The sequence below is a fragment of the Pan paniscus genome, chromosome 22, assembly GCF_029289425.2.
Source record: "Pan paniscus chromosome 22, NHGRI_mPanPan1-v2.0_pri, whole genome shotgun sequence".
Lineage (NCBI taxonomy): Eukaryota > Metazoa > Chordata > Mammalia > Primates > Hominidae > Pan > Pan paniscus.
In genome coordinates, this window is record NC_073271.2 from 32,744,424 (window position 1) to 32,772,244 (window position 27,821).

General features: G+C 45.9%; 1 long non-coding RNA gene across 1 annotated transcript in view; it reads right to left on the reverse strand.

The window, feature by feature from the left end:
• Nucleotides 1–2,173: 2,173 nt before the first annotated feature.
• Nucleotides 2,174–27,821, reverse strand: part of LOC134729736 (uncharacterized) — a 64,139-nt gene continuing 38,491 nt past the window's right edge. Inside the window, exons 2-3 of the long non-coding RNA XR_010111101.1 lie at nt 6,378–12,592; nt 2,174–3,169 (exon numbers count right to left, since the gene is read on the reverse strand). This is a non-coding gene — a long non-coding RNA (uncharacterized LOC134729736). The remainder of the gene's footprint in view (nt 3,170–6,377; nt 12,593–27,821) is intronic.

A 27,821-nucleotide genomic window follows, 5' to 3' on the forward strand; every position in this document is an offset into this window, starting at 1 on the left:
CTCCAAGCTGTCACTGATTTAAAAGAAAAAGAGTTGCTGGGAGATACACAGCTTGCTAAAGCAGAAGTCTTTCAAAATGTCACTAAAATATGAGAGTTTCCTCTAGTTATTTGGTTTCCGCCAAATAGCTAACCTATTGCCAGCTGCACACAGGAGTTAGAAAAAGGTTACAATTCATCCCACCCGATTTGAGATTTTTCCAGTTAAAGACATGGCGAGGTAGAAAGACCAAGTTCCTTGTGATGCTAGATGGTCCTGGGGTACCATTGGACTGGCCGAGTCTAATCCCTGCTCTGCCCTTAGTAGCTCTACAGCCACGGGGATGGAGCTTATCCTCTTGGCCCCCCTTTCCTTATCTTTGAAACCAGAGATATGTCTTAGATGATCTCAATGTCTCCCCTTTTTCTGAAGCCTATTACAACCTTGTGGAACCAATCATTCCTAGGGTCGCATGAGCTCGCCTTCCTAAGGGGAATATTGAAAAGCATCCACCAGGGGGCGCCTGATCCGCTTCAGGCGGTGGCACTGGACTGGATTAACCCTGTAGACAGGTGAGTTGACTCCAGCTTTCCCATCCAGCCCTGGAAGGATTCCGGATGTCCGGGGATGTGACAGCCTCCCAGGGATTAGGCTAGAATCACACCATCTCCGCTACCAACCTGTTTTGCAATTTATTCACACCTCTAAGCAGCTGGTCTGGATGACTCTATTTTCGGAAATTTCTGGCGTTTGGGGCCAGCTGTCTATGGGGGAAACATCTTTTCAGTACGCTCACGTATATGATTCAGTTGCAGGCGAGAATCTGGGAGCTGCTGGAAGCTGGGGGGAAAAGTCTCTGACTCTTGCCTTCAACCCCTGGCCACTGAGAAGTGGGACTGCAGCTAGTATGGCCCCCATAGCTATTGAAATGCCCGAGACACGTCAGTGTCTAAACATCTCTCAGACCACCCCTTCCACTTGGATGTACAACAGCCGTCCTTTGAGAGCAGTGTGGTTCAGAAGCCACACCCTTAGTGCCTACATATTCAGGTTGGAGAACAGGTCTGCAGCCAGCCCTCAGCAGATACAGGGCCAGCTTGGAGGGTAGGCTGACCAAAGAACTGAGAAGCCTTATTTGGTCTCCATCACAGTTCTTGGGGAAGATGGAAAAAAGCAGGGTGGTTGAGCACCTGACATTCAAAATTGACCTACGTTGAGTGTTGGAGTTGCGAAAACCCACTAACAAGAAGGCGAATGTTTGGTTTTTTGCTGCCACAGATAAGGGCAGCTTAGGAGAGTTGCACTTTTTACCATACCCTGGAATAAAAATAACCTATCTGTCTATATCATAGACAGACCAGTTTGGGGTTTTATCCTTTAGTTTGTTTTGTTTTTGTTTTTTTGTTTTTTTGAGACAGAGTCTCACTCCATCACCTGCGCTGGAGTATTGTGGTGTAATCACTGCTGCCTGCAGCCTCAACCTCCTGGGCTCAGGTGATTCCCCCACCTCAGCCGCCCATGTAGCGGGGACTACAGGTGCATGCCACCATGCCTGGCTAATTTCTGTATTTTTTGTAGATATGGGGTTTTACCATATTGCCCAGGCTGTTCTTGAACTCCTGGCCTCAAGCAATCCAATCTGCCCATCGTGGCCTCCCAAAGTGCTGAGATTACAGGAGTGAACCACTGGGCCTGTCCCTCCTTTGATGATCTGGATTAACCTGCCAACAGTCTGTCTTTTCCTATAAGTCTGAAAAAAGCCACATCCTAACCCTGAAAAGGAGATCAGGTCTACAGGACTTGTGGGTGTTTTATCCAATGCTGCCTTCTTCCCCCACCCTCTGCCTCCCATTCCAGGTGGGAAACATGCTGGCAGGGTGACTTCTCTGGATTATAAACTCCTTGCCCTCACAGCTCTGAAGACTCAGTAGCCAGCACTAACATTGGTGAGGGGTGAAGAGCTGCTAACTGATGCTTATTATGTCTGAGCGCCAGGAACTTACAAGAAAAATGGCCCCTGCTGCTTCCGGAACTGATGGTTCAAAGAAGCCAGCAGTCAGGCTGACAGCAGTCCTGCCAAACCTTCTCTCAGATGCAGGCTGTCCCTAAATGATAACAAGCTCCTGGAGGATCTGGGATGCCAGGATGACTGAATGCTCCTGTCCTGTCTCAAACCATCCAGCAAAGGGTCCGAGAGCTGCTTTCCTCACCCAGTAATGCAGGCAAAATGCTGCATGAGCTGGACAGAATCCATGAGGATGTTCTGGTTGGAACTATCTGAATAATAACTGCTCCGGGACTGTGGGTTGTTTGATATTTTGTTTCCTAAGAAGGGTAGGGGAAAACATGTAGGGACCCAATGCCTTGGTCCCAAAAGATAAACCCATCATGGGGCCTGTGAAAGAAGAATGACATCCTTATCTCAGGCTGTTCTTGGACTCTTCATCACAGGGTGTCTGAGCCTGTGTGGATAAAATGTTCTGGAATAATGGGGCTGCTCTTTCCTTCCCCGCCCCCATCCAACTGTGAAACAAGTTGTCATCTCAGAAGTGCCACAGAAGGGGGTGGCCTCCTGATCCACTTCCCGACTGACCTCACAGCCTCCACGTCCTGGCTGAAGATTCCAGGTGGTAACTGCAGGGGCTGGACAGGAATGGTGCAGGTCTGAGCATGTGCACACCGACGGCTGTGAGCGATGGGGGACCCTGGCCATGCAGAAGAGGCACCTGCTGCCACCACACCCTGTGGGGAAGTGGGTGTGGGGAGGAAGAAAAGGGAAACATCCTTCTTGGTGGCAACTTCATAGCACCAGTCCCAGGATGAGTGGAGATGGCCACTACACAGTCTCCAAGTGACAGGAGCAGAGTCTGGCCACACGAGTCCCATCAGGAGAATGTGGCCCCACAGGGCCTTGGCCCATCCACTCTTACCCCAGACCTCCTGGGAACTGCACAGGGCCAATCTTACTTCAACCTGTAAAGACCCCTTGGCCACTTCATGGGAAGGAGGACTGGGGCAAGTCACCGAATATCTCTTGACTTCACCTTCTCTTGCACAACAGGAAACATCAGAGCCGCTTTTGTTATTGTAAACATCGAATGCATGGAGCATGTAAAGGTCCTTCCTAGAGTAGGATAAATGGGAGACTTCCTTCTTCAAAGGCTTCACTATTTCTTAAAGCTGAGTCCTCCTGGCTCAAAGAGAGCAAAGATAAAGGAATTAGGAACAGCCTCTCTCAAGCCAAAACTTACCCTTTTGCATTGACTGCTTCTGTAACAAATTCAAGTATCCCTGTTGGCAAATAGATATTTTGGGCAGACTAGAGCAAAGATAACCAACAATGCAAGACTTCACATTTTAAATTGTTTCAAATGTTAAAGCTACCAGCCCAAGACCACCAGGAACACACTTGTCAAACACAGTGAGTTGCATTCGCTTGCAAGGGAGCACACACCGGGGAACTATAGGACTTCTCAAATAAGGACAGTCAGGAAGGGAATCACTATGGGAACTAGCAGGGGATGTGGGGTCATTCTTGGGAGGACTGGTCAACTTGTAAACAAGGTGAGTTGCTGGGACAGCATCTTTCCTTTAGAATACATGCAGTACACTTAAGCCTGTGCCGTTACTGTGAGATCAGCATACCCATGGTCTTCTTGAGAACATAGCCATCTGAATAAGGGTGAAGTTAGTTCAGGCTGCTTTAACAAAATGCTATAAATTGGGTGGTCTATAAATGACAGAAATTTATTTCTCGAGCCCAGGGTGGGTGGATCACTTGAGGTCAGGAGCTCGAGACCAGCCTGGCCAACACAGTGAAACCCTGTCTCTACTAAAAATACAAAAATTAGCTGGGTGTGGTGGTGGGTGCCTATAATCCCAGCTACTCAGGATGCTGAGGCAGGAGAATCACTTGAACCTGGGAAATGGAGGTTGCAGTGAGCCAAGATCATGTCACTGCACTCCAGCCTCAGTGACAGAGCAAGACTCTGTCTCAAAAAAAAAAAAAAGAAAGAAAGAAAAGAAAAGAAAAAAAGAAATGTATTTCTCATAGTTCTAGAGACTGGGAAGTCCAAAATCAAGGCATAGGCAGATGCCATGTCTGGTGAGGTCCTGATTTCTGGTTCATAGATGATGCCTTCTTTCTGTGTCCTCACATGGTAGAAGGGGCTGCCTTGCTCTAGGGGTAGAGAGGGAACAGTTGTCTTTTAAAAGGGCACCAATCCCATTCATGAGGACTTTCCCGCAAAACGCCACCCCACCATGACTTAATCACCTTCCAAAGACCCCACCTCCCAATACCATCACCTTTGGGGTTAGGATTTTAACATATGCATTTTGGAAAGACACAAACATTCAGACCCTAACAATGAGCTTAGATAGTTTGTCTTGAATGTCATGGTTTGGTACAGTTTATTGTTTGAGAGTTTTATTGCTTGGGAGTTTTTATACCACAGTTTTGCAAGCTGCGGCTTCTGTTTCAATTGTTTCCTTTTGCAGCCTAGATGCCAGTAGATTCATTTTTTTAACTTTATTACACCTGATTTTCAAACTATTGCATATTAAAATTATAGGGCCTTTTCCTGATTTATCAACTTTAGAACACAATCTATTAACTTATAGCTATGAAAGATGGGTGATTTGCTTATCTGTAATACTATCCACCCAGCACCTCCAACTTCACCCAATTTTTGTTTTATTTTAGTTTTTTTTTTTTTTTTTGAGATGGAGTCTCACTCTGTTGCCCAGGCTGGAGTGCAGTGGCATGATCTCGGCTCACTGCAAACTCAGCCTCCCAGGTTCATGCCATTCATGCCAGCCTCTCCAGCAGCTGGGACTATAGGCATATGCTGCCATGCCCATATAATTTTTTGTGTTTTTAGTGGAGATGGGGTTTTGCCGTGTTAGCCAGGCTGGTCTTGAACTCCTGGCCTCAAGCAACCTGCCTGTCTCGGCCTGCCAAAATGCTGGGGTTACAGGCGTGACCCACCACACCTGGCCTGGTTTTTGTTCTTCTAATGATTATATTTATAAATCTAAACCAGTGGTTCTTAGCCAGGGGCAATCTCCCTCTCCTCAGGGGGCATTTGGCAATGCCTGGAGACATATTTTGGTAGTTACAACCTGGGGAGTGCTATTGCCGTCTAGTGAGTCCAGGCTGGCAATGTTGCTGAACATCCTGCAATGCACAGGACAGCTCCCACAACAGAGAGCTATCCAGCCCAAATCTCAATAGTGCCAAGGTTGAGAAGCCCTGCTTTAAACAATATATTAAAATCTCTTGACCCACCAACTATAGATAACATCTGACTTTGGATCTATAATGAAGGACATGACCCCTCTACTTCATTCCAAATCTTCCCTCTCTTTCCTCTCAACCTAGTCAAGATTTGAACATCTACATTCTACTTAGTAACAATAACTAAGAGTTTGGCCTCAAGGTTGGTTCTAAAAAGTGAAACCCAATAAACAGTGTTCATAATAGTATGATTATGCAAATATTGGTGTCTGTGAATCGTATAGTGACACTCAATCCACCAAGAAAGAAATTTGATTTTTTGCCACCAGCTTGGGACCCTCAAAGGAGACTGAACAGAAGTGTTAAGGTCAACTGGATTCTCTTTTCTTACACTTCATGAGTAGTTCACATCATACCCTATTATATTTGGCTTCACATTTAAACCATGACATCTTTGCAGTTTCTTTATTTTGGTCATGCTTTAACTGTTGTCTTAAATGTTTGTTCACAAAGGAAGCAGATTGCTTCATCTCATCATATGATCATGTAGCTTCTTAATCATGCTGCTTGTTAAGAGAATCTGCTTTCTTTGTAAAGCTGTACTTCCTGAAAGCTGCTTTTGTTCTAATTTGGAATATTTGCTTTCTAGTTCTGCTGTGTGGCTCTCATCTTTCCTGCAGCTAAGTTCCCTTGTTCCTGCAGCCAACTTCCTTTTGTTGGATCCTTTCTAGCTCCAAGAGGTCATGGTGGGCAAGTGCTAGGCTCTGGAGCTACACTCCCAGGTGCAACTTCTGGGGCCACCACAGAGTAGCTGCACAACTCTGAACAAGTTATCTGATCTTTCCATATCTGTTTCCTTATATATAAAATGGGATTGTGATGATAAAAATAGTAACCCAACTCATAGGGTAGTTGTGAGGATGACGTTAGTTAATGTATATAAAGTGCTTAAAAACAGTGCCTGGCTTTTAGTAAACCCTCAGTAAGTGCTAGCTATTGTGGTCATTATTTTGCTGGAGCATATTCTTAAGTAATCTTTTCAGACAGAGTACCAGGAAGGTAAAACTTTTAGTCTTTTTATGCATGAACTGCCATTATTTTGTCTTCTCGTTTGATTGACAGATTGCTAGACATAAAGATCCATGGTTAAATCACTTACCTTCAGAACTTTGAAGGCATTATCCCACTGTTTTCTAGCATCCAGTGTTACTCATGAAGAATCCAATGCAAATCTGATATTCATCCCTTTGTAGGTGTTGGTTTTTTGTATTTGTGAGTTTTTAGGATCTTCTCTTTATGTCTAGTGTTCCGAAATCTCACAAAATTGTGCCCAAGGGTGAAATTTAACCTGCTATACTTGTCCAGCATTTGGTGAACACTTTCTAGCTGATCCTTGTGTTTCTCTTCAGCTCTGGTACATTTTTAAAACTCTGGTAATTTCAAATCGATTATTTTTTTCTGAATATTTTCTCCTTTCAATTTTCCTCTTTTGTATTTGTGGGATTGCCATCTGATAAAATGCTGTACTTACTGAATTGGTCCTCCATGTCATCTACATTTTCTTTCTTATTTTCCAACTTTTTATTCTGGAAGATTTTGTTTACTTATCTTCCAAGCTTTTTATTAGAAGTTTTATTCTGGTAATAAAGTCTTTAATTTTCAAGAACTTTCTTATTCTCTAAGTGCTCTTTTTTTCAGAGCAACCATTCACATTTTATGAATGTAATATCTTCTAAGTTTTTTCTAAGAAACTTATTAGAGGTTCAGATAGGAATTTTGTTTTAAGTTCTTACCTGTTGATTAATTAATCTGTGCTTTCCCTGGCATCAATTATTCTATTTATCCTCTTGGTCCCCTTATTTGGGGCCCTTTTTCCTTTAATGTATGGTGACCTTTGGTTGCCATTTGTATATGCACCAGTGACAGGACTGGTTAATACAGGTACTGTTACTGTGTAAGTCTGACCAACTGCTTGGATCGGCTAATTGGGAATTGTGACCCATTTGTTCTCTAGCATTTCATCTTCTCCCTGCATAGACCTCTTGCTCTTCTCTACTGGATTATTTCATGGGCAATGAGCCCATCCAACAGCTCCAGCAAGTCCATACCTATAGTGTGAGCTAGCTCAAGATATCTCTTCAAGGGCTTCATCAACACTGGGGCAAATCTCCAAAGATACCCCCTAGGTGCCAGGTTATCACATTTCCTGAATGCCCAGTAGATACCTATCCCTGTCCAAGGTGTATACCAGCATTTTGTAGGCAGGGGGTTAGAAGCCCTGAAATTAAGACATCCAAGTAGCCCAGAGTAGCCTGTACAGTCTGCTGGTGCCTACATGTATAATCTTTCCAGATGAGCTGCAACCCAATTGACCAGGAAGTGGGGTCCATTTGAAACAATGGGTGCTGATAAACCATTGTGGCAATGCCCAGAGTTATCAAGGCAGATGTTGGATCTTGAGACTTAAGGCGCTGTCATGGAACTTAACAATACGCCGTAGTCCTCAATTCATGTCTGAAGCATTAATGCTATTTTCATTTATTTCTGTCTTTCATATGCAGTGGGGTCTTAACAAATTGAGGCCCAGAGATGGACAGAAAGACTCCCAGGCACCAGAAAGCTATTTCTTGCAGCCACCATGTTGCTGTGATTAACAAAATAGTTGGATGCATTTTCCACTCAAAAGTGGCTACAGGGGGAACTGAGTGTGAGTTGTTCACTATCAACTAACAGCACCATTAGAATTATGTTAAAGCTGAGCTAAGAGAAGCAAGAGAAAGGATGCTACTCAAGAAGAATCTTCTAGTGAAAGAGTGAAAACTTTATTGGTCTCAATGGCAGTGGTGAATCAAGGACTTTTTTTTTTTTTTTTTTTTTGAGATGGAGTCTCTGTCGCCCAGGCTGGAGTGCAATGGTGAGATCTTGGGGCTCACTGCAACCCCTGCCTCCTGGGTTCAAGCAATTCTCCTGCCTCAGCCTCCTGAGTAGCTGGGATTACAGGCACCCGCCACCACGCCCAGCTAATTTTTTGTATTTTTAGTAAAGACGAGGTTTCACCATGTTGACCAGGCTGGTCTCGAACTCCTGACCTCGGGGGATCCACCCACCTCAGCCTCTCAAAGTGCTGGGATTACAGCCCTGAGCCACCGTGCCCGGCCCAAGAACATTTTAAATTCTGTGCAACCAAGAAATTCAAAACTGATCTACATGCCCTGTCCAGGTTGACCAGTTATCCCGCTAAACTAGTAACCACCAGAGACTGAGCCTGAAGTGGGGGCTCTATCTGTGCCTTGCTTAGTTCTTCATTTTGATTAGAAATACAAATGCCTGTATTCTACCCCTAACCCCTTTATTGACTAATTCATGGGATCCATTTGACCGCTATTGATGTTTTCTCACTTATTAAAAAAAAATAGTTTTGGTGTAATTATTCTGAGTTAAATATATTTGCCTCTTTTTATCCTAAAAATTGGAAGTTGAAGAATCCTTTTGTTGCCCTTAATGAGCTACTGTAGTAGCTTCCTAGGGCTGCAGTCACAAAGTATTGCAAACTGGCTGGCTTGAAATAACAGAAACCATTCTCTCACGGTTCTCGAGGCAGACATCCAAAATGAAGGTGTTGGCAGGATTGGTTCCCTCTTGGAGACTCAAAGGAAGAACTGGTTCCATGCCTCTCTTCTATCTTCTAATGGTTGCTCTTGGTTTGCAACTGCGTAACCCCAGTCTCCATCCCTGTTGTCACATGGCTGTTATCCCTCCGCGTGTCTGTGCCTTTACATGGTGTCCTCCTCTGTATGTGTGTCTCTGTATCTATTTTCCTCTTCTTATAACTTCCATCTTAGTTACATCTGCAATGACTCCATTTCCAAATAAGGTCACATTCACAAGTACCAGGAGTCCAGACTTGAACATATCTCTTGCAGGGACACAGCTCAACCCCCAGTGCACAGTGTGCCTGTCAACTTCCATACACACTGGTTTGGTTCTATCCCAGGAAGTGGGGAGCCAGGGCTGAGAGACCAAAAGTCCTAGATCCTGGTCCCAAGTCCTCAGCCCATGACTACGCATTACTGTTTCTAACAATGATATGAAAGGATCCTAAAGACTGGTTATATTGAAATATGCCAAAGACAACCTCTAACCCTGAGGCCCAGAGAGCCCCAGGAATCTAAGCTCTCAGTCTTGGACCCAACAGCAAGCCCTCTCTCAACTACTCTGATGGTCTCCTGGCCCCGACATCAGCATGTGTAGCCTTCTGCTGCCTGTCTGCAAAGCCGTCCCTGCACAATACACTCTTCTAAGCATCTCAGAGAGGACAGGATGTGGCTTTGCATGGTAGTTGGAAATGATCAAGAAAATATATATTTACCAAAATCTGAGCTGAAATTAGGATATCCGGATGCTGAGTGTTAATGAGCAGCGTGTCGGTGTTTAACAACTGGGGCCACAGGCCATCGGTTTCACAGGACTCATTTGAATAATGCTTCCAACTGTACAGACAGTGCAGGGAAAGCCGTACACAGATTGGCTTATCAGGAAACACATAAAGGAAAGGAGGAGGGGAAAAAAAACCCCATGGGATCCTGCAGGCTAAAAAAAAAAATGCTAAAAGGAAAAATAAATGTACATGTGTACCTCTTAAGTCTCACAAATCTGCAGGGATTTGTAACTCAGGAAAACCCTGAAGTGAAACACAAATCAAAAAGGGACCAAGGGCCATAATCCACATTCCTAAATTAGTTGTCTTTTCCGGTAATGAAAAAAGAATCAGACTGTAAGTATACAATATCTCTCCCTGTCATTGCCGCTTCTTTCATTGCTTTCTTAAAATATTACAAAGCAAACAAATCCTGCATTCTAATCCATTATAAACCAGTTCCATATCTAATCAACTTGAAGCCAAAGCCATCTGAGCAGTGCAAACATTTTTTAAAAGAGTCATTCTAAGATAAGCAAAACAGGAAATTGGAGGTTGACGATGATGAAACTGATATCCAAATGGTAATCTGAGCAGTAAAGTCACTAAACCCTTCCTGCACCATAAACAGAGTTTCTTGGGATGTGTTTCATTCGCTTTCCCTGGTGATTTGGCAGTAGGTTGCACCAGTTAGTACAAATCATCATCTTTCTCTTCCTTACCCCATGTCGGCAGACTGCGGCCAGGATGCGGGATCCCAGGGCGCCAGGCACTCCCATCTGCTCTGCTGAACAATGTGTGGTCCACCCTTTATCCAAGCTGCAGAGGGGAAGGGCAGATGGAGCCACCTTGCCTTCTAAGTGACTGCAGCAAAAGCACATCTGTCCTCCAGGGCAGGTTCTCGACCCCAGCACTATTCACATTTTTAGCTGGATCGCTTTTCGTCGTCGGAAGCTGTCTTGTTCGTGGTGGGTTGTTTAGCCGCACCCCTAACTTCTGCCCACTAGGTGCAGTAGCACCCCTCCCAGATATGACCATCAAAAAATGTCTCTGAACATTGCCAAATGTCCCTGGGAGTGGGAGGCACAATCACCCCCTGTTGAGAACCACTTAGAAAGAACTTTTGCTGGGAAGAGCTCAGAGCATGCATTTAGAGAGTGTTCGGTGTTCTCGCATTAGCCTTTCCCAAGGGAATTAGTTACTAACTGAATGTCACCTTCTCCACGAGACTTCCCCTGAGCACCCTATTTATGCTCACTCACTATTTTCATTACTTATCATGTTAACTGTTTAATATTCTGCCTCCCCTGTTACACTATATGTAGTTCCAGGGACAGAGTAAACGTTCAAAAACATTTGTTGGCCAGGCAAGGTGGCTCATGCCTAGAATCCCAACGCTTTGGGAGGCTGAGGTGGGAGGATCACTTGAGGCCATAAGTTAGAGACCAGCCTGGCCAACATAGTAAGATCCTGTCTCTACTGAAAGAAAAAAGAAAAAAATAGCCGAGCACAGGGGCATGTGCCTGTAGTCCTAGCTACTTGAGAGGCTGAGGCAGGAGGATTGCGTGAGCCCAGGAGTTAGAGGCTGCAGTGAGCTGTGATCATGCCATTGCACTGTAGCCTGGGCAACAGAGCAGGATCCTATCTTTAAAAAAAAAATTAAAATAAATTTTAAAACATTTATTTATTTGACAAATAAATGGAAAGAAACCAAACTTCACATAGTAAAAACAAAGAAGAAATGAGTTGCCCACCTAACTAGGGTGATGTGGTGAGGAGGACCCAGGGCTCCTGGACTCAGTGCCACAGCCACGGTGCCAACAATGAATTCAATGACACCTGCTTGTCAGGGCTGTTGGGGGTTAAATAGGGTCGTGTGTGTATGTGCCTAACACGCAGCGCATGTGTGGGTGCTCCGGCCTGCCCCGCCTTCCCTACCTCTTTTCTGATGCAGCATCCTCAGCTCTTCCCCAGGGCGCTCCCTGCCTGTGGACTCCTGGGGCCCAGGCCAGACCCTGCCTGCAGATGATTTGAGGACCTGTGTCTTTAGCAGCCCCTTCCTGTTTGGTCTGAGGCCTGGGTCCATGGTGGCAGACCACCTGCCAGACCAACCCCTTGGCTGCCTGGCCTGTGAACTCCAGCCGCCCCACCTCTGGCCAGCTCCCTGGGCCCATGCACAGTTCGACCTGGGCGAAGCTCTGTCTGCCACCTGGGACCCCCAAAGGTGCCACCTTGCCTGAGCCAGGCACTCCCTGCTCTCCTAAAGTCACTCAATCTTAGGAAATGTCTGTTGTCCAATCTGGCACACTCCATGCTGTGGGTGCTCACACTTCTTAGACGCAGTGCTCCACTGGGTGTGCTCTGTTCTTGGGGTAAAGCTAAGTCCTTGTGGCTTTAGACCAGAGAAGTTTCTTTCTGTCTTACAGGGAGTTCCAAGTAGTGAGGGCTGCTCAGCTCCACACAGTCACTCAGAAACCCAAGTCCCTTTCCCGTGTCGCTCCCCCATCCCCATGGCTTTCTTGTTGTCTACATGACTGAATTCAGTTGCCTTCCCCTGCTTCCAGCCAGGGGAAGGGGAAAGAGTATGGAGGAGATGAGTCCTACACAGAGACATGAGTCCCATATCCAGAAACGGCACTTCCTTACATTCCCATGGGCAGGAATCTAGTCCCACGGCCACATCTCGCTGCAAGAGAGGCCGCGAGGTGCAGGCAGAAGGGAGGGCAGGCAGAGGGGAGATGTGGGGTCCCTTCCCCACTCTTCTCCAGCAATCATTTCCTGAGTGTTTTGCTGACTGCAGTCACCTCCACTCCAGTGAGCTCCTTAATCCAGCAGAGAAACACACACCCAGAGCACAGTCGAAGAGGACACAGAGGAGTGGGCAGCTGGCTTGGCTGTTGCACTTGAAGACAGGATCCCAACCAGGAGCAGATGGGAGGCGGCATTCGAGCTGGCCTCTATCTAAGACAAGGGGAGGAAGGACAGGGTGAGAATTTTGCCTGGTCTTAAATCCATATGCCCTTGAGTTTTTTCAATCCTTAGGAAAATGAGTGAAACAGACCTGGGCCATTTGACCATTAAAGATTTTGGACAATCTCTGCAAGAGTTAGAGGCACCATGTGCCCCAGATCATCACCCTTCTCCAAAACGGTCCCTTGGTTTGCTTGGTTATTTTTGTAGAGACAGGGTCTCTACAATGCCCACACTGGACTTGAACTCCTGGGATCAAGCAATCCTCCTAAGCAGCTGAGACAACAGGCACATGCCACCTGGCTTGCTGACCTCCATTTCTGTTTCCAGGAGAGATTTTTTGTTTTGTTTTTTGTTTCCAGACAGGGTCTCGTTTTGTCACCCAGGCTGGAGTGCAGTGGCATGATCATGGCTCACTGCAACCTCTACCTCCTGGGCTCAAACAATCCTCCCATTTCAGCCTCTGGAGTAGCTGGGACCACAGGCACATGCCACCACCATGCCCAACTAATTTTTTTATTTTTATTTTTTGTAGAGATGGGGGTCTCACTATGTTGGCCAGGCTAGTCTCAAACTTCTGGTCTCAAGTGACTCTCCACCTTGGCCTCCCAAAGTGCTGGGATTATAGGTGTGAGCCAGCACACCCGGCTGGGAGAGACTTCTTGATTAGCAGAAGGCAAATTTCATTAATTCAAAGACAAAGCCATGTTCAATGAGTTGCCAGAAAAATAAAAGTTGATTTAAATGTCCCATGACTAAGTACTGAGTCATCATTTGTCATTATTATTTTATTATTTCTTCCTTGTGAGAAATTATTTTATTAATATTTTTATTTACCTTTATTATTTCTCAGCTGGAGAAACCCTACAGAAGGGTGCTGGTCATGCAGCCACATGGCCACCGTGTCCTCAGCAGGCCTGGTTCCTTCCCCCCAGGACCACGGAGGCACAGCCGCCCCTCAGGGGCATAGCATACGGTGTGGTGCGGCCCCTCTTTTCCTGAGCTGAGATTTTTTCGTCTTGTCACGCCCCCCATCTCCCATGCGGCCTCCTCTTCCCAAGACCCCTGGCTTCACTGCAGACTTAGCCACCAGCTCCGCATCACTTGCCCAGCCTGCAACCTCCCGGAGGTGCTTCCCCACCTCCCAAGACAGCGGGTAGGTGCCAACTGCTAATTTTCTTCCAGTGGCCCACCCTTACAACTCATCCATTGCACTCCAAAAGATTGTTTTTTGGAGGACATTTTTTTTTAATTTTATTTTTTCCATAAGTTATTGGGGTATGGGTGGTATTTGGTTACATGAGTAAGTTCTTTAGTGGAGATTTGTGAGCTCCTGCTGCACCCATCACCCGAGCAGTATACACTGCACCATATTTGTTATCTTTTATTCCTCACCCCCCTCCCACTCTTCCCCCCAAATCCCCAAAGTCCATTGTATCATTCTTATGCCTTTGTGTCCTCATAGCTTAGCTCCCACGTATCAGTGAGAACATACAATGTTTGGTTTTCCATTCCTGAGTTAATTCACTTAGAATAATAGTTTCCAATCTCATCCAGGTCATTGCAAATGCTGTTCATTCATTCCTTTTTATGGCTGAGTAGTATTCCATCATATATATATATGTGTATATATATATGTATATGTATGTATATATATGTGTATATATGTGTGTGTGTGTGTGTGTGTGTATACACCACAGTTTCTTTATCCACTTATTGATTGATGGGCATTTGGATTGGTTCTATGACTTTGCAATTGTGAATTGTGCTGCTGTAAACATGCGTGTGCAAGTATCTTTTTCGTGTAATGACTTCTTTTCCTCTGGGTAGATACCCAGCAGTGGGATTGCTGGATCAAATGGTAGTTCTACTTTTAGTTCTTTAAGGAATCTCCACACTGTTTTCCATAGTGGCTGTGCTAGTTTACCTTCCCAGCAGCAGTGTAGAAGTGTTCCCTGATAGTAAAAGGATATTTTAAATATAAAAGAAATGCAAGGTGTTGTGGTAGTTAATTGTAGGTGTCAACTTGGCTAGGCCGTGCTGCCCAGTTGTCTGGTCAGACATCAGTATAGATGTTGCTGTGAAGGTATTTTTCAGATGAAATTAACATGTAAATCATTGGATGTTGAGTAAAGCCAAGTACCATCACGTGTGTGGGCCTCATCCAATCAGTTGAAGGCCCTATAAAGAGACTGGAGTCCCCTAAAAAAGAAGGAATTCTGTCTCCTGAAGGCCTTCAGACTCAGGCTGCAATCAACTCTTCCCTGGGTCTCTAGCCTGCTGGTCTGCTCTGCAGATTTCAAACTTGCCAGTCTCGGCCAGGCACAGTGGTTCAAACCTATAATCCCAGCACTTTGGGAGGCTGAGGCAGGCACATCACCAGAGGTCAGAAGTTTGAGACCAGCCTGGCCAACATGGCGAAACCCCGTCTCTACTAAAAATACAAAAATTAGCGATGCATGGTGGCAGGTGCCTATAATCCTAGCTACTTGGGAGGCTGAGGCAGGAGAATCACTTGAACCTGGGAGGCAGAGGTTGCAGTGAGCCAAGATTGTGCCACTGCACTCCAGCCTGGGTGACAAGAGCAAAACTCCATCACAAACAAACAAACAAACAAACATCTTGCCAGTCTCCATGATCCCGTGGGCTAATTCCTAAAAATCTCTTTGCGTGTGTGTGTGTGTGTGTGTGTGTAATATCTCTCTGCATATGTGTATATATATATATAGAGAGAGAGAGAGAGAGAGAGAGAAAGATCATATACATATATAAGAGTATATGATATACATTCTATTAGTTCTATTTCTCTGGAGAACCCTGGCCAATAAATCAGTGCTACTCATTGATCAATGTTTCCTTGTCCTGTATGTTTTAAGGTGTCTTCATTTTCTTTTTATGATCCTGAGTTGGCCACCAACCAACAAAAGTATTCTCCTCCTGAGTGGCACACTAGATATTGTTCTCCTAAAAATTCAGTCGAGATTCCAATATTTGGTCAACCCCACAAAAACACTCATGTTCTAGTTCAGTCAGGATAACAAATGAAACAGTTCCCAACTTACCCAACTTCGATTGTCTGATCGAACTCAGGCTCACATGATATTTATATCTGAGTGCCCCCCAAACACACAACTCAATAAACAGTCAATTCACTTCGAAAAATTCCCATTTGGCCACAATCTTGCAGCTGTCTGTGAACTCTGCCCCGCCTGAAACACACTTTGGTGCTACAAAGAGCATTCTCCTCCCCGGACACCATATCCTGGGAAGCAAGGAATTGTTTGGAGATGCTCCCAGCTGGCCACCCAGTCTCTGTCCTCAGGGATCCAGAAAGCTCTGGAGGCTGCCTGGCCCTCGGCACTGACCTGGAGCAGAATTGTGAAGTAAGTGGATGTGGCTTTTTCTACCTGTGGGCTCCAGGAATCAGTCTTTTCCAGCTCCTGTGGAGTCACCCATGAGATTTCCATTAGGAATACCTTTTTGTTTCTCTTGGGACTACTTGTTGTTGCTTTACTTATTTATTTATTTATTTTCATTTTCCATTTTGGCTTTGACATTGCAAAGAATGGGCCATGTGGCAGGGACACCTCTGCTTTGAGGCCAGCATGGGCACCTTACACCCCCAAGTGGGCTGCAGAGCCTAGCCAGACTGAATCCCATCAGCAGGTTCTTTTACTTCTTCCAAGATGGTAGCACTTCCTGCCTGGCAGGCACTGCTGCTAGTCAGGTTGAGAACGTCCACAACTCGCCATCCCCACGTGTGTGCAGACATGAAATGCCTACGTGGCAAATATCAGGCCTGGCAGAACCAGGCAAATGTTGACACAGCCAGGTGAGGGGAAACATTCATTCTTTCTGTCAGCATTTACAAAGCACCTACTAAGTGCCAGGGCTTGTGCTAGGTGCCAAGCAAAACCAAAGAGGGCCACTGCCCTCCTTGTGGGAGGCAGGCATGAATCCTATTTATTTTGGGTCTCAGAGTCCTGGTCCCAGAGCAGAGATTCCATAAACATTTTAAATTGTGTGTGTGAGTGAGAACAGGAGAGGAGAGTGCATGGGAGGGTTCGCACCTGACATGCCCACACTAAAAAGCAGACCTCCACCTTTAGTTCCTCCCTAATGGAGAGCCATCACCAACACTCCATTAGGGAGAAAAAAAACAACTCGTTTTTCTCTTGAGAGTCGGTACAGTATTGGTTTTCAATGTTTCAAACCTATGAACAAATACCCCCATGTGTAAAGTCCCATTTCACTCAAGAATCGTCTGTGTTGATCTCAAACACACATTTATGTTTCTTGGTTGGAAAAGCAGAAAAACACTAAACGAATTTTAGTGACCATTTCTTTAAACCTGAGAGGATGGGGAAGCTCAGCTTTCAGACTGTATCAGCAGGGGATGCGATTCCACACTCGGGTGTCATGTGATAGCATTCACAGAGCACAGGAAATACTTCCGCCCGCCCGTCAGCGGGGACAATGGGACTGAAGGTAGCTGGGGGAGAAGGAGGGGTATGAAGGAAATTTCAAGGAAGACAATGAAAAGTTGAGTAAAATCCTTCATTGTCAAAATGAGATCAAATTAGCAATGGTCTCAAAAGCTGTCCAAAGTGAGGGACCCTCCTTCCCCATCAGAGAGTTTCTGTTTAAGGAAGTCCACACCAGCAAGTGTTCCCTAAACAGTGTGTTTTAGGAGCACACCCCGAGAACACTCACTGAATTCCCTTTTACCTAACCTTCTAGAAGCCTTGCCCCAGTTTTATCCCTGTCCTTACTGTTTGCTTAACCCTGTGGGCCAAAGCTCCACTACAGCCATGGATGACTCACAAGCTCAAAATGCCTTCGTCCTAAGCTTCACTAGCCGCACGACTTTACAATTGTTCCCAACACACTCTGTGTGCTACTGCAGGCGTCTCTGGGAAATATTTCTCTGCCCCGTTGCAGTTCCAGGTGCAGGTAGAAGAGAGGACGCGGCTGTTGAGGACACAGCTGTTGAATCCGTTCCCACCTTTTGCTGTGTACATAAAATACAAGTGGCAGGGCCATAGGACTTCCTGGGCAAGGTAGACCAAGGTGACAGAGTCCAAGTAACTTTGAAAAAAAAAAAAAAAAAGCCCACACACTCTGCCAGGTGTGGTGGCTCACACCTATAATCCCAGCACTTTGGGAGGCCGAGGTGGGTGGATCACTTGAGGTCAGGAGTTTCAGACCAGCCTGGCCAACATGGTGAAACCCTGTCTCTACTCACTAAAAATACAAAAATTAGCTAGACATGGTGACAGGTGCCTGTGATCCCAGATACTCGGGAGGCTGAGGCATGAGAATCGCTTGAACCTGGGAGGAGAAGGTTGCAGTGAGCTGAGATTGCACCACTGCATTCCAGCCTGGGCAACAGAGTCAGACACTGTCTCAAAAAAAATAAAAATAAAAAAAAAAACCTCACACACTCTATATACATACTATAGAATATTACTCAGTCATAAAAAGGAGGCCAGGCATGGTGGCTCATGCCTGTAATCCCAGAACTTTGGGAGGCTGAGGTGGGCAGATCATTTGAGGTAAGGAGTTCAAGACCAGCCTGGCCAACATGTTGAAACCCCGTCTCTACTAAAAATACAAAAAAAATTAGCTGGACGTGGTGGTGCATGACTATAATTTCAGCTATTAGGGAGCCTGAAGCAGGAGAATTGCTGGAACCCAGGAGACGGAGGTTGCAGGGAGCCAAGATTACGCCATTGCACTTCAGCCCCGGGTGACAGAGTGAGACTCTGTCTCAAAAAAAAAAAAAAAAAAAAACTAAAAACCCACATGCTGTATATGCATGTGACAGAATATTACCCAGCCATAAAGAGGAATAGTTCTGGTCACCCTACAGTATGGATAAACCTTGAAGATGTGCTGGGTGAAGGAGGTTAGACACAAAGGACCACACATGACATGATTGTATTTATATGAAATGCCCAGAATAGGCAAATCCAGAGAGACGGAAAGCAGATTGGTGGTTTCCAGGGGCTAGGAGGAGAGAGGAATGGGGCGCAACTGCTTAGTGGATAGAGGGTTTCCTTTTGGGGTGATGAAAGGCTTTTGGAACTAGATAGAGGGAGCGGGTGTAGAAATGCCACTGAATTGTGCACTTTAAAATGGTTGGTTTTATGTTAAGTGAATTTCACTTCAATAAACCCACCCCCACACACATGCACACATGCATGCACACTTATTGCTTACATCCCCAAAAGAGGCCATGATTTTTTTTTTTTTTTTTTTTTGAGACAGTCTCGCTCTGTCGCCCAGGCTGGAGTGCAGTGGCGCGATCTCGGCTCACTGCAAGCCCCAAGAGGCCATAATTTTAATCTTTGATTTCACCTGGATACCCCTGGCAAATTGTATTTATATTTTAAAAATAAAACTCCTTGGCTTTAGGGGTGTAGAAGGCCCAATTCCAGAACATTTGGATCTCTCCTCTCCGGAGAAACACCATCAACTCAGGAATAGAGGCGTTGAGGGAAGAACACGCAATGGCCAGGACTTCCCCACCGGCCCGTGTTCCTGACGCGTGGCTGATTTCCCTTTAGCCGAATGCAACGATAACAACAGTGTCCTTGGGAAGCCACCCTCCACCCATTGCCTTCCACATCTGCAATAGGGGTTGAATGACATGGAGTTTCTTGTTTCGGTGCTTGAAGAATGATATGGTATGTCAGATGTCACGGGACGTTAAATAAAGCTGCTCAGAGATGGAAATTGTTACCGTATTTATTTGGAAGTACCAGCAGCCACTTAATTGCAATTTGCAGAAACAAGCTATTGGCTGAGAGTTATTTTTATCAGTTGATTCCACGGTGGATTAAGTGTTTCTGCCATTTCCAGGGTGAGCGTCAAATGCCACAGGCTATCCTTGGAGGCGGGCATCATCTCCCAGTGAGCCTTGGGGGACTGATGGAATTTGTTGAGGCACTAAAGCACCGGGCCTGCCCGGGGGGCCTACCTCATCTGACAGCTGGTACACAGCTCCCTCCCTTAACACACCCCCAAAGAGGCTCATGGCTCATACTCCTGTGTCAGATGAAGGGCCACCACGAATGTCTAGATTATTCCTTTTTTTTTTTTGAGACAGAGTCTTGCTTTGTTGCCCAGGCTGGAGTGCAGCAGCGTGATCCCGGCTCACTGCAACCTCCGCCTCCCAGGTTCAAGTGATTCTCCTGCCTCAGCCTCCCAAGTAGCTGGGATTACAGGCTCGTGCCACCAGGCCCGGCTAATTTTTGTAATTTTAGTAGAGAGGGGGTTTCACCACGTTGGCCTCAAAATGAATTTTTTTCCTCAAAATTCATGGGTTAAAACCTAATCGCCATTGTGGTGGTATTAAGAGGTGGAACTTTTGGAAAGGGATTAGGTCATGAAGGCTTCGCCCTCAGGAATGGATTAGTACAAAGGACTGGAGGGGCTGGGTGAGGTGGTTCATGCCTGTGATCCCAGCACTTTGGGAGGCCAAGGTGGGTGGATTGCTTGAGGTCAGGAGTTTGAGACAAGCCTGAGCAACATAGAAAAACCCCGTCTCTACTGAAAATTAAAAAATTAGCCAGCCGGTAGTCCCAGCTTCTTGGAGGGCTGAAGTGGGAGGATTGCTTGTGCCCGGGAGGTGGAGGCGGCAGTGAGCCAAGATCATGCCACTGCACTCCAGCCTGGGTGATAAAGCAAGACTCTGTCTCAAAAAAAAAAAAGAAAAAAAAAAGGACTGGAGGGAACTAGCTTAGGCCCTTTTTGCTCTTCTGCCATGTGAGACATGGCATTCGTCCCTCTGGAGGATGTGGCAACATGTGCCATCTTGGGAGTGGAGACCAGGCCCTCTGCGAGTGCCTTGGACTCCCAGCCCCCAGAACTGTGAGAAATAAATTTCTGTTCTTTACAAATTACCCAGTCTCAGGCATTTTGTTATAGCAGCACAAATAAACTAAGACACAGGGACCTGTATATTGCCACTAGAACTCCTATCTATCTACCTGGTTAACTAGTCATCCATATCTCCATCCATCCATCCATTCATCCATCCATCCAGCCAGCCAGCCCTATGTCCATCCATCCATCCATCCATCCATCCATCCATCCATCTGTCCATCCATCCATCCATCCATCCATCTCTCTCACGGCCCTGCTTCTCTCTGTATTTTTGAAGCACTCAGGCTCTGAAACCCAATTATTGGACTTCAGGTCCTAGTAATTCCATACTGTATATCTCTGTGGCATTTGGTGATTTACTGAAACTCTCTGTGCCTTAATTTCTACATCTTCAAAATGGGGATACAAACCTATCTCATAAGACTGATGAGAAGATTATTGAGTCACTCTCATAAAGCATGTTTGGGATAGTGTTTGGCACTTGGTAACTGCTCTGTAAATGTTAGATGTCACTATCATGACTGAAGATGGGCTCCCTGCATGTGGTTTGTGTGGTGGGGGGTGGAAAATAGCCACAGAGAGCTCCCAACCTATGCTGTTCCATCTCAGCAAACCTGAAGGAGAGAAAGAGTGTTGCTCTTCCCAGCATTGATACATAAAACCCCAGGAGAGAATTCTGGAGTCTTGACTTGGGTCACTGGCCCATCTCTGGGTCACTCCCTGTGGCCAGGGGGTGGAGTCCTAGGATTGACTGAACAGACGGCACCAAGCCATTCAAGAGGGATCTGCCACCCACGACCCAAACGCCTTCTTCTAGGCCCCACCTCCAATAGATCTTCCTTCCTTCCTTCCTTCCTTCCTTCCTTTCTCTCTCTCTCTCTCTCTTTTCCTTTCTTTCTTGTTTCAGGGTCTCACTCTGTTGCCCAGGCTGAAGTACAGTGGCACAATCACGGCTCACTGCAGCCTCAACTTCCTCAGGCTTGAGCAACCCTCCTATGTCAGCGTCCAGGGTAGCAGGGACCAAAGGCATGTGCCACCACACTAGGCTAATTTTTAGAGATGGGGTCTCACTATGTTGCCCAAGCTGGTCTTGAACTCCTGAGCTCAAGCAATCCTCCTGCCTCAGCCTCCCAAAGTACTGGGCTTACAGGTGGGAGCCACCACACCTGGCCTGGGGAGATTGAATTTCAACATGAGGTTTAAAGGGGACAAACATCCAAACTATAGCAGCTCCCCACTAGAAACCTCCCAGAGTGATGAATATCAGTAATGCCCTATCATCTCCCCCAGGCGCCCATCCCTTCCCCCACGCCAAGGTCTAGCCCAAGAGCAAACCATGGGTTCTGTGTCTGCACCAGCAGGTGCATGGGGTCCTGTGGTGTGCCTCGGCCCGAGTTCACACACAAGTGGACCTCTTCTCCTTGGCACAAACACAGAATTAAGTTTGCCTCTCAGAGACCACAGTCCAGATGTACCCCAATGTCAGAATCAGATTCCACTACCCACTTCCCTGGGGAGAGGTGAGCTTTAGACTCTGCCTGTCTAGACCCCAGATAGATCGTGGGGGACCTCTAGGGTACCTGTCCAGGAAATGTTAGGAAGTTAGATGAAGTAGAGGAGAAAATGGGCCCAACAGTGATTATGAGGACTGACAGGTCTTTGGGCCAAAGCGTTTGATACTTGGATGGAACCATGTGGGTACACTGAGGACACTTCCTTCTGTTGGCCTTTGTCACCCAGTCCTCTCTTCTCAGGATTTCCCGGTCTTCTCTTTTCCAGTAACGTCCCCCTTTCCTGGCTTTGTTTTTCCCTCCAAAGCTTTATCTCTCCCCATACTGATCTGAATCTAAAAGTGAGACTCATGGACATTTCTCCTCCACCTTATCTGCTGCTGAAGCCCTGCATCCACCCCCCCACGCACACACCTGACAACCGGCAGAGGTAGACGTCTTTGTTTGTCAGTTATTGGAGACCAATGGCATTTTAAAAGGTTATTTCTCTTACAGGAAACTGTGTAGCCCAGGGACAGTCACCTTGTGAGCTTCATTCATGAACCCTCACTCTTCCTCCAGGATTGATGGGTGACAGCTCCTTGCTCTGGGCCTTTCTTATATATATTTACAGTAGTCTCTGAAGTACATCCTTAATCAAAGGGGCCATGACTCATTGACACATCTTTGGAATATTACTGAGTAACTCATTAAAATGTTAATAGCTTCTGTCTGGATGTATTGATCTTGATGTCAACTATTCTTGGAATAATAAATAAAGTTGATTTTTAAAATTTTATCTTTCAACCATGCTGAGTGATAAGTGAGCCAAGGAGTGTCTGAAAGAAAATAAGTCACCTTGGAAGCCCCCAATGGAACAGAATCAAATAGAGAGGGTCCTATCCAGCTCTGTGATGACAAATGTTATGGCAGACAGAATTAAGCTCAAACTCACTACAGAACAGGGGAAAACACCCAAAATCCACGGACCATGTTTTTTTTCCCCCCAGGATGTTTCTAAGTAAATAAATCAACAATGGCAACTTTGAATCAATAATTTGTAAATATCTCTGGATGTCTCCAAGTGCTTTCAGCGGTGGGAGCATGAGTAACACCAGATTTCAAGGAACCAGCATCCCAGGAGCCATCTTTGGTTTTCTAAGACTAACATCCAAGATGGGCTTCCTGCGGCTTTCAGCCACCTGCGCCCTGCCTGCTGGCTTCTGCTAAGCTCCCCTTTCTACCTTTCTGGTCCTTGAAGACGTCAAGCCCACACCTAACTGGCCTTCTGCCCTTGATGGTCCCTCCATTGGTCTCTATCAAGGGCCTTCTGCCCTTGATGTTCTGCCTGGAGGGCTCTTTCAGCCTCAGCTGTCCATGCGGCTGCTGGAGAGGGTTCCTGAACTTCCCATCCTGAAACTGCTGCCACCCGCCCCCCAACCCAGCCCTCCCCAGCCTGGGCCTGCTGGGTGTTTAAATCATCAGTGTGGTTTGTCTACCTGCATTTTCATGGCTCCTTCCAGAAGGACTTGTAGGGACTGTGTGTTTACCTTCTCCTATCTTACTCCTGGGTCCATGTGGGCACACAGTAGGCATTCAATAAATGTTGGTTGAATAAATGAATGGAAAGTCCCCTAAAATGAGGAAGAGATCTTGGGATGCCCAGAGGGATGAAGCTGAAAAAGTCTCTAACAAGAAAAGCAGGGGATAGGCTGGAAAGGGACTGCTGCTGAAAACCCGCTAAGAAATGTTTCCACTCCCAGGACAGGGAGGAGGAAGCGATTTAGTTGGAACGTGCATCTAGGCCTCCCATTACTCCCTGGAGCTCCATCACGGGAAAAATCCTTTACATGGATCCGTGACTCCGGGCCTGAGTGCCACGGTTTCAGGACGCGGTCAAGCCCTAAGTCAACGTTTCCAGAACAAACACCCGCGACCAGAAGCAGCAAGGGCCGCCGACACACCACATCACTCTCCCGGCCAGGGCCGAGTCCTGGTAGGAACATGATTATCATTCCTGACGATCTGCCGTGCCGGGCTGGCTGCTCTGATACCCGTCAATGGGCTCATTCAGCCAGGGCCGGGTTTTGCATATTATTCTTAATAAACATTCATAGCCCAAGCCATAATGGCTCTTTCAAGGCTCCTGCTTTGAATGCGTGGTAACAACAGAGTGCCTTTGTGTACTTACATGTAAAAATACACTGGCCACCCTGTTGATACGCAGCATATATATTTATAAATATTTATCACCAAGTCATGGCTGACATTTTCAAAATGCTGCATTTGAAGTAGACCTCGTTTTTCTGTCTCCCAAGCTGAGAGGCCAGACGAGGTTAATTAATCCAATTTTGCCTAATAATGTGCAGCGTAATGATCTCCATGCCTTGGTTTATTTGTCAAGGGGGAGGGGACTCCACGGAAAGGCCTCAGTGACTCCAAAAGGAGGGATTTCCCGACTGCTGCCTTGATCTACAGCCAGCCTGGGGTGATGGAGACGTGCCCGCAGCACCTTCTGGGGAAGCAAGAAAGAGAAGAAGCTGGTAGAGAAAGAGATCCAGGGTCTGGACTTGGTTCACCCCAGGGGTGGGGGTAAAGCTGCGGAAGGAACTTCTCTCCCAATTCCATCCCCTCTCCCTGCCCAAGCTCCTGGGAGACACTCTGATTACTGGGAAATAACATTCCAAACTCACGCCGATGGACTGGACAGGAACTCCTTGCCCTCCATGCTGTGGTCGATAGGGAAACACTTGAACCAGGATCTGGGGCAAGGCAAGTGTTGGATCTGATCAAGACTGGCCAGCAGAAAGACCTGGTCTTGAAGCAGGGAAGAAGTCCATGATGCCACGGTTTGGCTTCTCTCATTAGGTTGCTTTCACAAACCACCCTGCGCTGAAGACTCCTTGGCAAACCTGATCCCTCTTGATTATCCCAACAAGGGCCTCCTGTTTTGTGCATTTTGACTCGTATTCAGACTCGTCTTCTAGCTCTTAAAGATGGGAGGCCTCTGCAACAGAACAATGCTTGGAAAGGGGGTCTTTAAGCGTACCTAAACTCCCTGAGCTCTGACTCCCCCGTTTGGCTCTGCTCAACTCCAGTTTGGGTGTCAGCTTTGCCCTGCTGTGGCTCTCAGTGTCCTGGGAATCCTGTTTACCAGTTCCCATTCTCCATCCACAGGTGGGCTCCCAGGTCAAGAGCAGATCTCACAGACCACTGCTCAAAGCTTATCCTGGCCAGGTGCAGTGACTCATGCCTCTAACTCCAGTGCTTTGGGAGGTCAAAGTGTGGGGATCATGAGGCCAGGAGTTCAAGACCAGCCTGGGCAATGTAAGAAGACCTGTCTCTGCAAAATATATCCATGGATTATGGCTCACACCTGTAGTCTCAGTTACTCCAGAGGCTGAGGCAGAAGGACTGTTTGAGCCCAGAAATTCAAGGCTGCATTGAGCTATGATTCCCTTATCACTTCCTCAACCCTGGATTTGTCACTGTCCAGCTCTGTGGGGCCAGGTTTTCCATCCTATGCTTCCCTCCACCCCACACTCACCTTCACCCTCTTGTCTCTTTATTAAGCAAAACTGGGCTGCCAAATCCCAACACGTTTGTCCCTTTTAACATTCTTCAAACAAAACCTAAGCAGCAAAATTAATCTACTTAAAAAAAAAATCAGGTGCCAGCGAGAGCCAGTTTAGATTTTAAGCCACTTTTTATTTGGCTCACCTGCATGCCACGGAAGCCCGTCAGCACCTGGCACTCACTGACATGGTGTTTGAGTCACAGTTGCGTTACTCAATACACCCCTGTTGAGTGGATCAGCACCCAAGTGGGCATTCACTGTGCCCCACATTCACTTCCTCATACCATACGGCCAGAAACGCAGGGAAAAAAAAATCCCAGCTTTGCTTCCTAAAACCTGCATGACCTTGGGCAAGTTACCTAACCTGTCTAAGCCATAATCTCTTCAACTATAAAACAGGGCTGATAAACTTACTCCACAGGGCAGGGGTGAGTACCCAATAAGACAATTTGAGAAAGCATCTAGCACGTGGCCAGGCCATAATACGTTCTCAACAAATCTCTATTGAATCAGTGACCAATGAAATGGCATTCTAGAAATGCATTTATTTCTGTTATTTAAAACAGGGTTAAAAATTTACAAGAAAAAAAAACAAGCAACTTCATTAAAAAGTGTGGAGAGAACATGAACAGATGCTTTTCAAAAGAAGACTTACATGCAACCAACAAGCATATGAAAAATTCAACATCACTGATCATTGTGGAAATGCAAATGAAAACCACAATGAGATGCCATGTAACACCAGTCAGAATGACTATTTTTAAAAAGTCAAAAAACAGGCTGGGCTTGGTGGCTTACGCCTGTAATCCCAGCACTTTGGGAGGGCGAGGTGGGTGGATCACAAGGTTCGGAGTTCGAGACCAGCCTACCAACATGATGAAACCTAGTCTCTACTAAAAATATAAAAATTAGCTGGGCGTGGTGGCACGCATCTGTAATCCCAGCTACTCAGGAGGCTGAGGCAGGAGAATCGCTTGAACCTGGGAGGCGGAGGTTGCAGTGAGCTGAGATTACACCACTGCACTCCAGCCTGGGCGACAGAGCGAGATTCCGTCAAAAAAAAAAAAAAAAAAAAGTCAAAAAATAACAGATGCTGATGAGGTTGTAGAGAAAAAGGAATGCTTATACACTGCTGGTGGGAGTGTAAATTAGTTCTACTTTACACTCCCATTGTGGAAGACAGTGTGGTGATTCCTCAAAGACCTAGAGCCAGAAATACCATTTGACCCAGTAATCCCATTACTGGGTATATACCCAAAGGAATATAAATCATTCTATCACAAAGACACATGTACATGTATTTTCATTGCAGCACCATTCACAATAGCAAAGACATGGAATCAACCTAAATGTCCATCAGTGATAGACTGGACAAGGAAAATATGGTACATTTATACCATGGAATACTATGCAGCCATAAAAAGGAACAAGATCATGTCCTTTTCAGGGACATGGATGGAGCTGGAGGCCATTATACTTAGCAAACCGACGCAGAAACAGAAAACCAACTACTGCATGTTCTCATTTTTAAGTGGGAGCTAAATGATGAGAACATATGGACACATAGAGGGGAACCACACACACTGGGCCTTTCTGAGGGTGGAGGGTGGGAGGAGGGAGAGGATGAAGAAAAATAACCCATAGGTATGAGGCTTAATACCTGGGTGATGGAATATTCTCTTCAACAAATTCCCATGACACAAGTTTACCTATGTAACAAACCTGCACTTTTATCCCTGAATTTAAAATAAAAGTTAAAAAATCATGCCTGTAATCCCAGCATTTGGGAGGCCAAAGCAGGTGGATCACAAGGTCAGGAGCTCAAGACCAGCCTGGCCAAGATGGTAAAACCCTGTCTCTACTAAAAAAACAAAAACAAAAACAAAAGTTAGCCAGGCATGGTGGCAGGCATCTGTAATCCCAGCTACTCAGGAGGCTGAGGCAGGAGAATCACTTGAACCCAGGAGGCAGAGGTTGCAGTGAGCCGGGATCACACCACTGCATTCCAGCCTGGGCAACAGCACGAGACTCCGTCTTTATTTATTTATTTATTATTTTATTTATTTATTATATAAAATAAATTTTATTTATTATAAAAATATAATATTTTTATTTATTTTTATATATTTATATATTTATAAATATTTTTATTTATTTATTATATAAAGATAAATAAATACAAATTTTAAAATGAAATAAGGTTAAATAATACCTGGATAGCACCAGCAGCTCAATCTTGAGGCTTGTAGCACTAACAAG